The 16,604-nt window shown below is 39.0% G+C and overlaps 1 protein-coding gene across 1 annotated transcript in view; it reads right to left on the bottom strand.

Moving 5' to 3' along the window:
• The window catches only part of lcor (ligand dependent nuclear receptor corepressor), a 238,291-nt gene that overhangs the window by 102,600 nt on the left and 119,087 nt on the right, over positions 1-16,604 (bottom strand).

Here is a 16,604-nt window from a genome sequence, read left to right as displayed (position 1 = left end):
CTAGCAACAGTTTTTACATAGCATCCAAACTATGGAATGATCTGCAGGATCTCACAATTTAAATCAAAGTTTAAAAGCATTAGTGATGAGACAATCTGTCATATTGCAAAAAAATGATGTGTATAAGGCAATTTAAGCTGGGCTTGTATTTGCAATGTCTTGATATTTGCTGGCATTTTGATGGTAATTTCACAATTGTCACTCAAGCTGTTGATTAATCGCTGTTAACATGTGCGATTAACGCTTAAAAATTTCTGCGATTAAAATTTTAATGCAACCCCTAAATGCAGTAAATTAATCCAGTTAGTAAGACCATGTTTCACATGTTGGTAAAGAAGCAGCGCCAAATGGATTCAAGTCTATTAACAGTAGAAACGGGTAAATCCACACACACCAGGAAGTTCAGCAGCAAATAAAATGTGAATCCTCAAGTACCATAATACTTTGTATAAGGAAGCAAAACAACTAAATTACAATAAACTTAGAAAAGTAGATTCTGAAAAAGTCGTTTATTGAGATCAGCTAATTTACAAATCGCCAATCTAGTGGGGTGAAAAATTTTCCAGGCTCAATTTATCAGTCGATTGATTGGTACATCACTAAATAAAACTTGTCTGATTAGAATGTACAAGTTTAACAATGAAAAGCTAGCATTTCTGTCAGTAGTTTCACATCTATATTTGTCAAATACAGGGACTGGAAATTAGATCAGTGGAGTCCTTAACCTGATTTAATAAAAGCGAGTTTATGGAGGGGTGAAACTGTGAAGAAGTTAAAGTGGAGGAAAGCATCTGGAATAAAGGCTGAGCTGGCTGAGGCCAAAAGTTTAACAGTACCTCTGCTTGGAATCCACCTGATTCTGGGGACTTTCCTTTAGAAAAGGATTTGAGAGCATCAGCGAGTTCCCTGATAGTGATAGGAGCTTCCAGTAGCAAAGTATCAGCCAGAGAAAGTTTAGGTATAGCCAATAAGGAAAAAAAAAAGAAAAAAGAAAAAAGGAAAAAAAAAAAAAAGGAGTCCAGTGCATTTGAAGATGGGAAGGTCCAGCCAAGAAAAGATCTTTATAGAAGTCTACAAAATGATCAATAATTTAGAAAGGGTTTTTGGGAATAGCTCCATATTTTGATTCGATATCTGAAATAGAAGAGGAAGAATCACATTATTACACTAACAGTTTACTTGGCTTCACTCCATAAGTATATTATCATGCCCGATTACAATATAACTGAAACTCAACTTTACATAAAAGAAGCCAACAGCTTTTCTCTAGTCTAAGAAATGCAAGCGTCGTGTCCTGGGTACAAGTCTGCCTTAAACCTGCCTGCCGTTTGCTTCACTCACTATTCTCACTTTGGTGAATTCATTACTAGCTGACTTGTATTCACTCTGATCCATGCCAGGACAGCAAGCCAAAAGCCAAAAAGGCAGTCACGAAAAGGAAAATCAATTCTACGAGACACACTCGTGGTCACTGTGCTTCATTACACAATTATTAATATTTTTACTTTTTTTGATGCATCTGCAAAGCATTTTGCGCAGTTGACACTGACACAGATGGTGTCATGCACTTTGTATTGTGACGTGTTTTGCTGCTGCAAGAACTATGAGGAATGGGAAGCAGGACTGGTGTTGAGCCCAGGGGGAAAAAGTTTTTGTAACGGTACAAGACAGTTGAGTAACAGCAGTGAGGGATAGTGCTCTCATTCTCAATAGACTGAGCGGTTTAAGACTTGGTCACCCAGTCATCAGTACTAGACTGAAAACAAGAGAGCAGTGCTGATACTTCCCTTTTATAGGATGCAGATGCTAAGGATTGTGATGGCTCCTTTACTTAAAAAACAGCTGTACGAGTACCTGTAGAATTTTTGTTTTGCTGTTGGGTATTTGTCCTTGCTATAGTAATCATAATAAAATATTTTAAAAAGCACATACAAATGTAAACAAAATGGCCAGAACCATAACCTCAAGTGTGAATATATTTACTTATTTTTAATTTGAATATTCAAACCTAATGTTTGGCTAATTTGACATCCCTATACCTACATATGCTCATATTTTGAAAAAGACAACATTTAGCTAACAGCCTACTTGCAAGCTCCACCATCAGCACAAAATGTATCATCGTCATCCATCCCTCAGTGAACCTAAGATCTAAATTTTCTATGATTTTCAAACTAAAATCAAGGAGTTGCTTCTGTGAGAGGATGCACAAGCATTGCTTACAAAGTGTTTTGAAAAAGCAAAGGCACATCCCTATATTTAAAGTGTGATTCTTGCATAATGTGCTACAACTGTTTAATTGCAAAATAAAACATTCACAATACTGGATCGCTTTTGAGAAGTCCTCATGTAACATGCAACAGGATTCACATCAACAGTTATCAAAAAAAAAAAGCAGAGGGGAAGAAGAGCCAATAGAAGAAAAAAAAACCTGCCATGGAAGAGATACATCAGATGGGACCAAAGAAAAACCCCCACGTTCCCAAACCACAAAAACCATGGTCCAGTGAACCCCCATATCCCATTAAGATTCACACAAAACCCCCAAGTGGGGGAAAAAAATGAAAAGAACATCCTTGAGCATAAACAAAAAAATTCCACAATACAGAAGTGACACAGCTAGCACCAGTCAGAACAGGAAAACTGCTTGTGGGAAAAAGTATTGGGGAAGACAAAACTAGCCTTCACACCTGCCACTGAGAAAGGCAACATGGCAAGCGAAGAAGTAAACGGTGAAGTATAAAATGAAAAGGCAAAAATTAAGGAGCAGTGGCAAAACAGAATAAAACTTCAGCGTGAGACATCCTGGGAATTAGATATGTGCAAAAAAATTAACCTAATAAAAGTATTATTTACAGAAAGACATTGTAAATTAATCAGAAAGGCCATGTCCCTTGTGAAATAAATTGACTAATTGCCTCCAGAGCTCTCACAGGATCATCAAACAGTGGTTGAGTTACAGAATAAGACAGCCGTGTTTTTGCAGGGAAAAGAAGAAATACCAAGCCTCGCTGGCTCATTAAAAAAAAGGATGCACTGCCTTTTGGGGTTGCATGGTCTGAGCTCTTTAATGACAAAAGAAATATTCACCCCTTAATGAGCACTTTTTGGAACTTCCTAGCACTCTGTGCATCATAAGTTTCAAAATAATGGTTCAAAGGGCATCCCAGTTCTTCCCTGTGTGCCAAATTCTCAAACTCAGGGTTTGAAGTTCAGCAAGCCTGTAAACTATATTCGTCATTGAACCATGAGGAAATTACGCAAGTTCCCTTTCTCAGCATCTTGAGAGACCCCCATAATTCTAATGTCATCTGCCCTTGTTCTTACCTGCTGTTCAGCCAGCTTACTCCAAAGATCTTAAACTTCAGCTTGTATTGATTTAATTATACTCTCAACATAATGTCTGACCATGCAAGTCTGAAACAAAGAGAAGGTGCCCAGGTTTAAGTCCTTACCTTACAAACCAAGTATTTCAGCTCTCAAATCAGAAAACATTCTTTGAAAAGCAGTACTCAGGCTTATGTGGAGTTAGTCTTTAACAATATCTTTTAACCCCAAGGAGCTGAAAATGAAACACCATCCAGAAAGCTACCTGAACGTGAGGTTTTCTCCCGTGGGCACACATGATAGAAGACTGACTGTATATTGCAGTCAGGATATTCCACAGACACAAAAAATATAAAATTAATTGAGAAACTGAACAGATTACAATATGCAAGCTTCTTCAGGCAAGTTTTAAATATTTTATGAGGAAGTCGGGAGGGGCATGAAAATTATTTAAGTGTGGTACAGGATATGTACGAGGGAAGTGAGACAGTGGCGAGGTCTGCAGTAGGAATGATGGATAATCTCTTTCTTATTTGCAATGGTGATGGACAGGCTGACTGAGGAGATTAGATGGGAGTCCCTTTGGACTACAATGTTTGCTGAGGACATTGTGATCAGTAACAAGAGTAGGGAGTAGGTTGAGGAGGCACAGGAGAGGTGGAGATAGAGTGGGTGGAGAAGAGAGTCAGGAGTGATTTGTGACAGACAGGTACCAACAAGACTGAAAGGGAAGGTCTACAAGACGGCAGTAAGACCAGCTATGTTATATGGGTTGGAGACGGTGGCATTGACAAAAAGACAGAGGCAGAGCTGAAGCTGGCAGAGTTAAAGATGTTAAGATCTGCATTGGATGCGCCCATGATGGACAGGATAAGTAATGAGTACATTAGAGCAGGGGTCTCCAAACTGTGGCCCGTGAGGCCCTCTCATCCGGCCCGTGGAGACTTTTTTATCTACGGAAAAAAATTACGGAAATTTACATGTATCCTGCCAAGATCAGCCACCGCTTATGTGGACGTTACGCTTTTACCGAATTAAAACAGAGGCGCGCAGTAGTGTGTTATGTTTTTCAACCGCTCACTACATTGCAAAACCTTATTCGCTGCTTACTTTTTCTACTTCTGTTCACAGTCAATGAGATGATATAACGCCATCTAGTGGCAGAGTTTTTAAATGGTTTGCTGCTTGTTCAAGACTTGATTATTTTGATCACAGTTTGCCAGTTGTGGTTGACTGCTGCGATGAGGAGGTGTTGGTGTCAGTTAGCGTCTAATTGCAAAACATGTTGCACTCTGTTTTATTTAGTGATAATTTCCTTCGCGTAATTACTTACCAGTGTGTATAAAGTATTGGGAATGTCATTAGTTTAACAAGAATTTTCCGAATATTCTGAAGAGGAAACATTAAAAGCAACAATCTCTCTATCACAAGTGGATATATTTGCAGACTATATTCAGGTAAGTTTAACTTAAGAAATCATAAGAATTTTTAAAAATTGTTTCGGGTCATTTGCAGCTATAATTGCGACGAAATTAGTTCGCATAATCAGGTTTTTTGAGCGATATTGTGTGCAAGATACTTTCAGTTTCACTATTTATTCATGTTGAAGTCACTTTATTTTAGTGCCCAACGATGGCCGAGAAGAGGAAAAGAAAAATAGACGATGAGTGTCGGCAATTTCAAGAAGAATGGGAGTTTGAAATACTTCTTCATCAAATCCGGCGAGAAAGCATTATGTGTGATTTGCAATGAAACCGTGGCTGTGATGAAAGAATACAACCTGCGTCGTCATCATTGAAGCAAACATCAGGAGAAATATGCACAGTTGGAGGGTAAAGTTCGTGCCGAAAAATTTTCTAAATTACAAAATCAACTCACATCTCAGAGGGCACTGTTCAGTAAATCCTCAAATGAAAATGAATCCTTAACTAAGGCCAGTTATAAAGTTGCCGACGTCCTGGCTAAAAGTGGCAAACCGTTTACAGATGGTGAAGTAGTGAAGGAATGTTTGTTGGAGGTGGCTGAGGAACTTTGCCCAGAAAAGTCGAAACAATTTAAAAATGTAGCTTTGGGTGCAAATGCCATTGCCCGCCGTGTTGCAGACATGGGTGAAAACATTGTGACTCAAATAGTGAAAAATGCAAGCAAGTTTCGCCATTTTTCAATTGCAATGGATGAATCGCTGGACAGCTGTTCCACCTCTCAACTGCTTGTGTTCATTAGAGGTGTGGATGAAGACATGAACATAACACAAGAGCTGGCTTCCCTACATAGCATGTATGGCACTGTTACCAGAGAGGATATATTCAATGAATTGAAAAAAACATTTGCTGTTTATAACTTGGACTGGACTAACCTCAGTTGCCTGACTGTTGATGGAGGAAAGAACATGAGTGGCATAAAGAAAGGCTTGGTTGGACAAGTGAAGCAGATGTGTAATGAGAAAAACATTCCACAACCAATGTTCCTGCACTGTATTATTTACCAGCAAGCTTTGTGTGCTAAATATGTGGACATTAGCAGTGTACTGAATCCTGTGGTGAAGATGGTGAATTTAATAAGGTCACATGGGCTCAACCATAGACAGTTCAGAGATATGTTGAAAGATACTGACACAGAATCGCAAGATTTACCATATCACACAGCAGTAAGATGGCTAAGTTGTGAGAAAGTTATGAGCAGAGTATTTGAATTAAGAAAGGAAATAGGTGACTTCCTGGAAAGTAAAGGCAAGCCACAGCCATTACTATCTGATGAAGAGTGGGTATGGAAATTGGCCTTTGCTGCAGACATAACTAGTCATTTAAATTTTCTGAACCTAAAACTACAAGGAGAGAAAAATCTAGTTTCTGATCTACAGTAATCCCTCCTCCATCGCGGGGGTTGCGTTCCAGAGCCACCCGCGAAATAAGAAAATCCGCGAAGTAGAAACCATGTGTGTATATGGTTATTTTTATATTCTCATGCTTGGGTCACAGATTTGCGCAGAAACACAGGAGGTTGTAGAGAGACAGGAACGTTATTCAAACACTGCAAACAAACATTTGTCTCTTTTTCAAAAGTTTAAACTGTGCTCCATGACAAGACAGAGATGACAGTTCAGTCTCACAATTAAAAGAATGCAAACATATCTTCCTCTTCAAAGGAGCAAACAAATCAATAGGGCTGTTTGGCTTTTAAGTATGCGAAGCACCGCGGCACAAAGCTGTTGAAGGCGACAGCTCACACCCCCTCCGTCAGGAGCAGAGAGAGAGAGAGAGAGAGATAAAAAAAAAATCAATATGTGCCCTTCGTGCTTTTAAGTATGCGAAGCACCGTGCAGCATGTCGCTTCACGAAGCAGCTGCACAGAAGGTAGCCAACGTGAAGATAATCTTTCAGCATTTTTAGACGAGCGTCCGTATCGTCTAGGTGTGCGAACAGCCCCCCTGCTCACACCCCCTACGTCAGGATCAGAAAAAGTCAGCGCAAGAGAGAGAGAGAGAGAAAAGTAAGCTGGGTAGCTTCTCAGCCATCTGCCAATAGCGTCCCTTGTATGAAATCAACTGGGCAAACCAACTGAGGAAGCATGTACCAGAAATTAAAAGACCCATTGTCCTCAGAAATCCGCGAACCAGCAAAAAATCCGCGATATATATTTAAATATGCTTACATATAAAATCCGCGATAGAGTGAAGCCGCGAAAGGCGAAGCGTGATATAGCGAGGGATCACTGTATACACCCATCTAAAGGCCTTCAGATCTAAACTTGTCTTGTTTTTGGAACAAGTACAGGCCAACAACTTGACGCACTTTCAGCAGTGCAAGGTCTTCATGGCTGAAGCAACAGCTGAGTTCCCCACGTCATTTGCATGCGAGATCATCAAAGACCTCCAGCTACAGTTTCAGGGGCGGTTTTCTGACTTGGATTCAAAGGCAGAAGAAGTGAGACTGTTTTAAAACCCATCTGAAGCAGATGTGGCCAGTTGCCCAGATGAACTGCAGCTGGAGGTCATTGAGTTACAAGCAAATGACTTCCTTAGGGACAAGTTCAAAGAAGGACTGGTGGGTTTTTACCAGTTTTTGCCCAAGGAAGACTTTCCTAATGTCAAAACTTTTACATCAAGGTACCTTTCAATCTTTGGAACAACATACTTGTGTGAACAAACATTTTCAAGAATGAAATACGTGAAGAACAATTTGAGAACAAACTTGTCTGATGATAATCTCAGGTCACTGTTGATGTTAGGGACATCAAATCTAAAGCCAGAAATGTCTGCAATTTTGGCATCCATGAAACAATTTCACCATTCCCACTAATACAGGTGTTCATGTGTAGTGTATCAATGTGTTATTAAATAATAACTGAATAAAATAATATTAAATAAATAATTAAAAACAACATCTATGTTTTGATTCTTTTTTATTTGGACCTCGAGTGTGTAGTCAGCCCCCAAACTGCTGTTTGATAGTTAATGCGGCCCTCGGGCTGAAAAGTTTGGAGACCCCTGCATTAGAGGGTCAGCTCAGGTTGGATGTTTTGGAGATAAAGCCAGAGAGGCGAGATTGCACTGGTTTGGACATGTGCAGAGGAAAGATGTTGGGTATACTGGGAGAAGGATGCTAGGGATAGAGCTGCCAGGCAAGAGGAAAAGTGGAAGGGCTAAGAGGAGGTTAATGGATGTGGTGAGAGAGGACATGCAGGTGGTGGGTGTGACACAGAAAGATGAAGAGGGCAGAAAGATATGGAAACAGATAATTCACTATGGTGACCTCAAACTGGAGCAGCCAGAAGAAAAAAAAGACGAGTGTATTTGGACTGAAGTATATAGTTGAACTCAATTGTACACACACTTAGGGTGAATTCTTTAAAACTCACTTTATAACCCATCCACAGATTTTATACTAACAAACTGTAAATTTGGCTTATCTTTTAAGACACATCTGTGCAAAGGTATTTCACTTTTTGTTTTCACTATTTTGTCACAGACAGGTTGTGGTTAAGGCTTTAGACTTCAAACCCAGAGGTTTTGGGTTCAAATCCTAGTACTGACACTTTGACAATCAGCAAGTCACTTGACCTGCCTGTGCTCCAATTGGAAAACCGAAAAGAAATGTACCCAATTGTATCATAAATGTTGTAAGTTACCTTGGACAAAGATGTCAGCCAAATAAATAAATGTAAATGTAATGTAATTGTTTTATCGATTATATCAAAATTCCAATGGGTCACAAGTTTACATAAACAAATCAATTATTAGCCAAGTGTAAGACATCTACTTTGTGCAGGACAAAATGAATTTTTTCCCAACAATGTTCACACAGATTATTTCACTTTTTATTGACTATATCACATGTTAACTGTTCCTTTAAACAGCTTGGAAAACTCCAGAAAATTATGTCAAGCCAGGCCTACAAATGGCGGCCCATGGACCACATGCGGCCCAGAGGCAACCTCCAAGTGGCCCAGCCCGTGGTCCCACCAGGCGTCCACACTGCAACTAAAATCATTGCAAATGCAACCAAAAATAGGTTTGGCGATTATTAATCTCAGTGGTGAATGAAACCATTTAAACTATTATATCGTAACAGATGTAAAAGGCCTTTTTTTAATTATGAGTATGTGTGCCATTAACGTGTGTTGGTAAGGGCTCCCCTTGCATATCCCTGAGCCGCATAAAGCCTGGCTTATATCCTGTGCTGGGTGTGAGGGAGTTGCAGCGAAAATTACATCAAAGGTGGAGATGTGCGCGGGAAAATGTTTCTAAGAACATGGCACTGCTGAGGGGATGGCCGTGAATTTCAACGAGAGGCTGGTTACGCATGTACCAGAACAATGAACGAATGGGTTATCAAAACAAAAGGTAAGCATGCAAAACATTTGAAATTCCCCTGCCCATCATATAGGTCCTCTGTTATGAAGATATCTGTGCCCTGTGGAATTCACTTTTCCCTTCTGAATTCATGCAGGCACAATAAGGTGGGATTGTCACCAATCTTGTGTTTGTGCATCTTTGCATGCAATTTCTCTTTTGATTTAACATATACCTCATGCAAAACACCGGTCTGTGCATTAGTAAAACATGTACGAACAGTTGTCTACCCGATGTTGCATTATACACAGCAATGTGATGAAGTCTGCTTTTTAAGGTTGCAGGTGTATTACTGTCGCTTTACTGGGCTGCTCTGTGACTGACGGTGGACAGTAAGCTTTGTTAAAATGGTATTGAAAAAATGCCACTTCGTTAGTTGTTACTTCAGTTGTGTTGCTGTGCACACAATATGTTTTGAAATTCTTCAAGAGATTATCAACAGAGAAACATGGAAAATGATTTGGTAGAAATAACTGTAAATTATAATTAATTTTAGTTAGTTTTTTTTCTGAGGGGATAAAAAATTCCATGGGAAATGCGTTTTGGAACTAAAATTTAACCTCTGTTTTATAAGTGATTAAAACTGCAGGAACAAAATAGTTTAAGTTCTATGAAAAAAAAATACCTTGTCTGTCATGATTACCCCTTTAAATTGGGGGAGGATCTCATATTTCAAAAGGGAAATAAATGTTATTGCTAATACTGTGCACTTTTATTTTTATGTGTTTTGATGTGCCTGGGTCAGATGTGAGCAAAATGTTCATTTTTTTTTTTTTTTTATTCAAAAGTGGAGCAAAAAGTACTGCTACTACCTATGATTCTGTTCAGTTATAGCTTTTTTGTTGCTATTTTTTTTACTACATTTTTTGATGTGCCTGGGTCAGGTATGACTAAACTTAAAAGGGGAAACAATGAATAAACATTACCTGTTTTTAAATACATTCGTGTTTATGTAAAATTTGTCATTACCTGCTGCTTACCAGCTCCTAAAAATGTCAGGCCCAGCTAAATTTCTTGGTTTGAAAATCTGGCCCAACTGAACCTGTAATTGAATAGCCCTGCTATAGGCAATTAGCCAAAGAGCCTAAATAGAGTCAACAAATGGATGTATGTTAAGGCCTACCATCGAACCACAGAGCCTAAATAGAGTCAACAAATGGATGTATGTTAAGGCCTACCATCAAACCACCTGCATCTTTGCTTGACATAGTAGGAAAATCAAAGAAATCAGCCAAGACCTCAAAGGGAAAAAAAGAAAAAAAAAAAAAACTATGGACCTCCACAAATCTGGTTCATCCTTGGGAACAATTTCCAATGCTGGAGGGTTCCACGTTCATCTCTACAGACAACAATGCACAAGTATAAACACCATGGGACCATACAAATGTCATATCACCCAGGAAGAAGTCACACACTGTCTTCTACAGATGAATGTATTTTGGCACGAAAAGTGCAAATCAGTCCTAGAACACCACCTTGTGAAGATGCTGGAGGGAACAGGTAGACAAGTCTCTATATCTATAGTAAAAACAAGTCCTATATCGACATAACCTGAAAGGTTGCTCAGCAAGGAATAAACCAATGTTCAAAAGCAATCATAAAAAGCCAGACTACAGTTTGAAACAGCATACGGGGACAAAGATCTTACCTTCTGGAGAAATGTCCTCTGGTCTGATGAATCCAAGATTGAACTGTTTGGCAATAATGACCATCATTATGTTTGGAGGAATATTGGTAAGGCTTGCAAGCCAAAGAACATCATTCCATCTGTCAAGCATGTGGGTGGGAGCATTCTATTGTGGGGGTGCTTTGCTGCAGGAGGGACTGGTGCACTTCACAAAACAGATGGAATCATGAGGATACTGCAGCAACACCTCCACAACTCAGTAAAGAAGCTGAAAGCACGGCTGCAAATGGGTTTTTCCAATGAACAATAATCCAAGCATTTTTCCCAAAGTTGGGGCCAAATGCCTTAAGGACAATAAGTTCAAGGTATTGGAGGTGGCTATCACAAAGCTCTGACCTCATCCAATTGAAATTTTGGGCAGAACTGAATTAGCATGTGAGGGAAAGGAGGACAGCAAACCTGCCCCAGTTGCACCACTTCTATCTGGAGGAATGGGCCAAAATTCCCACAACATATTGTAAGAAGCTTGTGGAAGGCTACCATGTTTGGCTCAACTTAAACAATTTAAAGGAAATGCTATCAAATATTAACCAAGTGTATGTAAACTTGTGACCCATTGGAATTTTGATATAATCGATAAAACAATCATATTACATTTAAATTTATTTATTTGGCCGACATCTTTATCCAAGGTAACTTACAACATTTATGATACAATTGGTTACATTTCTTTTTGGTTTTCCAATTGGAGCACAGGCAGGTCAAGTGACTTGGTGATTGTCAAAGTGTCAGTAGTAGGATTTGAACCCAAAACTTCTGGGTTTGAAGTCTAAAGCCTTAACCACAGCCTGTCTGTGACAAATTTGTGAAAACAAAAAGTGAAATACCTTTGCACAGATATGTCTTAAAAGATAAGCCTAATTTATAGTTTGTTAGTATAAAATCTGAAGGGGTTAAAAAGTGAGTTTTTAAATAACTCAACCTATGTTATAAAAAAAAAAAAAAAAAAAAAAAAAAAAGATAGACATAGAAATGACCTCAGGCTCCTAACTCACAACCGTGGATTAATCACCAAACACAGCTCAGCTTTACTAGTATGAAGGTGGAATGGTTTAGAAAAAAAAGATAATAATCAAAGGTCAGTGGCAACTAAGCCCATATTCTTTAATCATCATATTCATGTTAGCCACCACAAAGACTGTCTTTGCAAATCATCTCTACTTGTGAAGAACTCCAATCATTTAACAGCAAAAGTTCTCGATGTCAAAAAAAGCATAAACACTGCAGAAGATACTAAAACAATTCTGGTCATTAAGAACCATGGATTTGGATAAGTTACTGGTCTTTGATGAAAGTGTGATAATAAACAATTACAAAATTATTAAAGCTAAACAAAATGTCATTAACATCACCATACATGTGAATTTCCCATTGGGATTAATAAAGTATATAAAGTATATAAAGTATCTATCTATCTATCTATCTATCTATCTATCTATCTATCTATCTATCTATCTATCTATCTATCTATCTATCTATCTATCTATCTATCTATCTATCTATCTATCTATCTATCTATCTATCTATCTATCTATCTATCTATCTATCTATCTATCTATCTATCTATCTATCTATCTATCTATCTATCTATCTATCTATCTATCTATCTATCTATCTATCTATCTATCTATCTATCTATCTATCTATCTATACCATAGACCAGTGCTACAGCTCTACATAAAGTATGTAATGATGATGTTGTTCTAAATTCTTATTTGTACCTATTTTCTCACAAGGGTACTGAGTAGTAGCAGTAGTAGATACAAGACATGTTTTTAAAATTATTTTCAGGAATCACCTATTAACTTCATTTTGAGGTTTTCAGCAGGATAGAGAGAGCTAATTAGGGGACCCCAGAAATAGGGCTTGGCAATTTACCAAAAATTAACCAATACCAACAATAAGACGCTCCCACCAAACTACTTATGTTCAGGTCAGTAATGTCCAGTAAAAACTCTCTACTACTATGTGCTATACCCAGTCCCAGTATCCATGTAGGTAGCACAGTGGTAACACTGCTGCTTTACAGTAAGGAGATTGTGGGTGCAAGGCATGACAATTATCCTAAACCCTAGTGAGGCAGGAACGATTTGCACAGAAATAAAGATGCGCTGGTACATTAGTTGTATTGTCAATTATTTGGTTGTATTTTGACTGTAGCAAACAAGATACTGAACAGACAAAATTCAAACATAAGCTGTTGCTGTTACTAAATGTAACACAAGCAACTTGTTTCAGAACATGAAACAAAACCATGTTGTGCAATTGTAAGAGTGAGGGGCAACCAATTTAAAAAAAAATAAATAAATAAAAAAAAAAAATTTGAAACTGAGCACACTCAGGTCTAAGTGATTTTCCAAATCCATGGTCCTTTACACAAGCACTCGCTAATGCCATTCCATGTGCAAAAGACTGACACAAATGGAAAGACACTAACTAATGCCGTTACTTATTTCATACAAATTCAAAATGCTTTTTACTGTAAATCAACTTTAAAAAAAACTTTTTTCACAAAATTGTTTAAATTACTGCTAACCATTTATGTGAATTTATAGAACTAGATACACAGATCTAGCTTGCATTTCAAAAATAAAAGTCTTACATAAAGTTTTAAACGTGCATTGTGCAATTTGTTAGAATATAAACAAAAAAGTCTTAGATATACAGTGATCCCTCGCTATATCGCGCTTCGCCTTTCGCGGCTTCACTCCATCGCGGATTTTATATGTAAGCATATTTAAATATATATCACGGATTTTTCGCTGCTTCGCGAGTTTCTGCGGACAATGGGTCTTTTAATTTCTGGTACATGCTTCCTCAGTTGGTTTGCCCAGTTGATTTCATACAAGAGACGCTATTGGCAGATGGCTGAGAAGCTACCCAACTTATTTTCTCTCTCTCTTGCGCTGACGTAGGGGGGTGTGAGCAGGGGGGCTGTTCGCACACCTAGACGATAGGGACTTTGCTACCTTCTGTGTGCAGCTGCTTCCTGAAGGACATGCTGCACGGTGCTTCGCATACTTAAAAGCTCAAAGGGCACGTATTGATTTTTGACTTTGTTTTTCTGTGGCTCTCTCTCTCTCTCTCTGCTCCTGACGGAGGGGGTGTGAGCTGCCGCCTTCAACAGCTTTGTACCGGCGGTGCTTCGCATACTTAAAAGCCAAAAAGCCTATTGATTTTTTTTTTGACTGCTTGCTTTGTTCTCTCTTTCCTGACGCGCACTCCTTTGAAAAGGAAGATATGTTTGCATTCTTTTAATTGTGAGACAGAACTGTCATCTCTGTCTTGTCATGGAGCACAGTTTAAACTTTTGAAAAAGAGACAAATGTTTGTTTGCAGTGTTTGAATAACGTTCCTGTCTCTCTACAACCTCCTGTGTTTCTGCGCAAATCTGTGACCCAAGCATGACAATATAAAAAAAACCATATAAACATATGGTTTCTACTTCGCGGATGGCTCTGGAACGCAACCCCCGCGATGGAGGAGGGATTACTGTACATAACTGTGAAATAGTAAAATCTGCGAGAGTCAGGTCAACTATGTATGTTAGTATTTCTCAACTTTTATAGTGTCTTTAAATTTATTTGTGACCCACAAGGGGGTTGGAGATCAGGTAGTTGTATGCTTGGTGAAATGCGGAAACAAGCATGCATTGTGGGCAACACTGTCAATTGCAATCCAGTGGCCGAGGTAAAACTAGAATCTATACTAATTAATAAAAGGCAAAGCCCTCACTGACTGACTGACTGACTCATTACTAATTCTGCAACTTCCCGTGTAGGTGGAAGGCTGAAATTTGGCAGGCTGATTTCTTACAGCTTACTTACAAAAGTTAGGCAGGTTTCATTTCAAAATTCAACGCGTAATGGTCATAACTGGAACCTCTTTCTTCACAATATACTGTAATGGACGGCAGCTCGATGGCCGTGGGAGGAGGAGTTGAGTGTCACGTCATCACGCCTCCCACGTAATTACGTGAAAAGACTGTGAACGCAGTAGGGAGAAATGAAGGATGAGCCGCAAACAACGAAGAACAAAAAATTCATTAAACAATTGAGAAGGGAGTGAAACAATAAGAAGCGAGCGAGTAAAGCATACAAGCATCTTCATAAGGGAAACAAAGCACGGTGCAAAACATAAGTTTAAATTAAGTTTATAGAAACGCTCCCACTGCGGATTGCAATAACATAATCGCGAGATAAAAGAACGCAGTAGGGAGAAATGAAGGATGAGCCGCAAACAACGAAGAACAAAAAATTCATTAAACAATTGAGAAGGGAGCGAAACAATAAGAAGCGAGCGAGTGAAGCATACAAGCATCTTCATAAGGGAAAAAAGCACGGTGTAAAACGTAAGTTTAAATTAAGTTTATAGAAACGCTCCCGCTGCGGATTGCAATAACATATTCGCGAGATAAAAGTTTAATGAGAAGACACGAGGTATAAACGAACCACACGCCGTAGCGCAACGTTAGGGGCTTCACCTTTGGCGCTGACGTTCGAGATTCGATTCCCGAGAGCGGATGCAGTGAGTGTGTACGCCTGATGAGTCCAGACTTAGGGAGAAACACGTGTCGCATACACTTTGCATTATTTGAAAGTAAACTATTAAAACCATTCTATGATCTGCTTCTCACAACTGAAAGACGACACATGGCGGATGTTAGCCGACTTGCTGACCGCAACGTTAGGGGCTTCAACTCTGGCGTCGCAAACAGCGAAGAACAAAAATTCATTAAACAATTGAGAAGGGAGCGAAACAATAAGAAGTGAGCGAGTGAAGCATACAAGCATCTTCATAAGGGAAAAAAGCACGGTGTAAAACGTAAGTTTAAATTAACTTTATAGAAACGCTCCCGCTGCGGATTGCAATAACATATTCGCGAGATAAAAGTTTAATGAGAACACACGAGATATAAACGAACCACACGCCGTAGCGCAACGTTAGGGGCTTCACCTCTGGCGCTGACGATAGAAATTCGATTCCGGAGAGGGGATGCAGTGAGTGTGTACGCCTGATAAACCCAGAATTAGGGAGAAACACATGTCGCATACTCTTTGCATTATTTGAAAGTAAACTATTAAAACCATTCTATGATCTGCTTCTGGGAACAGAAAGAGGGCACGTGGCGGACGTTAAGGCGACTTGCTGACAAACACAAGCCGTGACCTGGCAGGTAACCACCCATACAATCAGATTGTGATTCAGAAAACGAATGCCATGAATGTAATTACCACGATCTACATACTGTCAAATAAACGAAACACACGCCGTAGTGCGACAGCTGTGAAAAGGGAGCTTCACAAAAAAACAGATCCTTAACAAATTGTTATTGGTATATTTTCGATCCGTTTAAAAAGGTTTTCTTTTCTTCTTAATAAAAAATTAAAAGCAGTACTTCGCCGCAACGAAGCGCGAGAATATGGCTATATATATCTGCTTCTCGCAATTAAAAGAGGGCATGTAGCGGATGTTAGACGACTTGATGACCATGCATAAGCGTTACCTGCCAGGTAACCACCCATACAATCAGATTGTGATTCAGACTAGGAATGCAATGAATGTAATTACCCTGATCTACATACAAGGCGAAAGTCTTGCAACATTCAAAGATGATGGTTTGGGATAAGTACACCATGGAACATAAAAGAGCTTATGAAGCCTTGAACCGAAAAAAGCAAGATCTCAGAGATCGTAAAAAAAGAAAAAAAGGAGGTAATGTCATTTTACTCGCTGTAG

Source organism: Erpetoichthys calabaricus, chromosome 2 (assembly GCF_900747795.2).
Source record: "Erpetoichthys calabaricus chromosome 2, fErpCal1.3, whole genome shotgun sequence".
Classification (NCBI taxonomy): domain Eukaryota; kingdom Metazoa; phylum Chordata; class Cladistia; order Polypteriformes; family Polypteridae; genus Erpetoichthys; species Erpetoichthys calabaricus.
The sequence above is the reverse complement of the archived record's forward strand: the minus strand, read 5'-3'. Positions and strand labels throughout refer to the sequence as shown.